Here is a 2500-nt window from a genome sequence, read left to right on the forward strand (position 1 = left end):
CAGGTTTATTGCTCAACTCACGACAACTTGTAAGCCCATCTTTAAGTTTCTAAAGAAGAATGCTGTGATTAAGTGGACTGATGAGTGTCAGGAAGCATTTGATAAGATCAAGAAATACCTGCTAAACCCCCTTGTGTTGGTCCCGCCAGAACCTGGGAGACCTTTAATCCTTTATTTGATGGTCATGGATAATTCTTTTGGTTGTGTGTAGGGTCAACACGACATTACGGGCAAGAAAGAGCAAGCCATTTATTACCTCAGCAAGAAGTTCACTCCTTATGAGGTTAAGTATACTCTTCTTGAAAGGACATGTTGCGCCCTGACTTGGGTGGCACAAAAGTTGAAGCATTATCTGTCATCCTACACTACTTACCTCATTTCTCGCATGGATCCTCTAAAGTATATCTTTCAGAAGCCTATGCCCACAGGAAGGTTGGCAAAGTGGCAGCTTTTACTCATAGAATTTGACATCATCTCTGTGACTCGGACCGCGATGAAAGCCCAAGCCCTAGCCGATCACTTGGCCGAGAATCCGGTGGATGAAGTATATGAGCCACTGAAGACTTATTTTCCTGATGAAGAAGTGATGTATGTTGACGAGGCTGATCATGATGAAAAGCCAGGTTGGAAACTCTTCTTTGATGGAGCTGCTAACATGAAAGGTGTCGGAATAGGGGCTGTACTCATTTCTGAAACAAGGCATCACTACCTCGTAACAGCTCAACTTCGATTTTATTGCACTAACAACATGGCTGAATACGAGACATGCATTCTGGGTTTGAGGCTAGCTATAGACATGGGAGTTCAAGAAATATTGGTTTTGGGAGATTCAGATTTGTTGGTTCACCAGATTCAGGGAGAATGGGAGACTCGTGATTTGAAGCTCATACCGTATCGACAATGTCTGCATGATCTTTGTCAACGATTCAGGTCGGTAGAATTCAGGCATATTCCCAGGATTCATAATGAGATTACCGACACCTTGGCTACTCTGGCGTCAATGTTACACCATCCGGATAAGACTTATGTCGACCCTCTGCATATCCAAATCCGTGATCAGCATGCCTATTGCAATGTGGTTGAGGAGGAACTTGATGGTGAGCCTTGGTTCCATGATGTCAAGGAATACATCAAATCGGGGGTATATCCGGTATATGCCACAGGCGATCAAAAGAGAACCATTCGACGTCTGACTAGCGGATTTTTCTTAAGTGGGGGAATATTGTACAAGAGAACTCCAGATCTAGGATTACTAAGGTGTATAGATGCTAAACAAGCCTCGACTATCATGGCCGAAGTGCATTTCGGGGTTTGCGGGCCACATATGAGTGGGTATGTCTTGGCGAAGAAGATTCTTCGAGCAGGTTATTATTGGCTCACCATGGAACGTGATTGCATCAGCTTTGTTCGTAAATGTCATCAATGCCAGGTGCACGGTGATTTGATTCATTCCCCGCCATCTGAGCTGCACACAATGTCGGCACCTTGGCCCTTTGTTGCTTGGGGAATGGATGTCATTGGACCGATTGAGCCGACAGCGTCAAACGGGCATAGGTTTATTCTTGTGGCCATTGATTATTTTACCAAGTGGGTCGAAGCTATAACTTTCAAGTCCGTGACTAAGAAGGCAGTGGTAGATTTTGTTCATTCAAACATCATTTGCCGGTTTGGAATTCCCAAAGTAATCATCACAGATAATGCTGCTAACCTCAACAGTCATTTGATGAAAGAGGTATGCCAACAGTTCAAGATCATGCATCGAAACTCCACTCCGTATCGTCCTAAGGCAAACGGAGCTGTTGAGGCTGCTAACAAGAACATAAAGAAGATACTTCGTAAGATGGTGCAAGGTTCTAGGCAATGGCATGAAAAGTTACCTTTTGCTTTACTGGGTTATCGCACTACTGTTCGCACTTCAATAGGTGCAACTCCCTATTTACTGGTATATGGAACCGAGGCAGTTATACCTGCGGAAGTTGAGATTCCATCCCTGCGGATCGTTGTTGAAGCTGAAATTGATGATGATGAGTGGGTCAAAACCCGGCTAGAGCAATTGAGTTTGATTGATGAAAAAAGATTGGCGGCAGTATGCCATGGTCAATTGTATCAGAGAAGAATGGCAAGAGCATACAACAAGAAGGTGCGTCCCCAAAAATTTGAGTTGGGTCAGTTGGTATTGAAACGCATCCTTCCACATCAGGCTGAAGCTAAAGGCAAGTTCGCCCCAAACTGGAAGGGGTCTTTCATTGTGACGAAGGTGTTGCCCAATGGTGCTTTGTATTTAACAGACATAGAAGGTAAATGTGTGGATATGGCCATCAATTCCGATGCAGTCAAGAGATATTATGTATGATTTCTTTGCTTATCTTCAATCGCATTTTGTACTGAGCATGTTCAAAATTGGAATGACGAAGGCATTTTATTGTGCTATCCCAAACACTTTTATCATTTGTTACCCCTTTTTGAGCCTTATTTATTTTCTTTCATACCCCTCTTTTGG

This window comes from Nicotiana tomentosiformis, chromosome 1, assembly GCF_000390325.3.
Source record: "Nicotiana tomentosiformis chromosome 1, ASM39032v3, whole genome shotgun sequence".
Classification (NCBI taxonomy): Eukaryota; Viridiplantae; Streptophyta; class Magnoliopsida; order Solanales; family Solanaceae; genus Nicotiana; species Nicotiana tomentosiformis.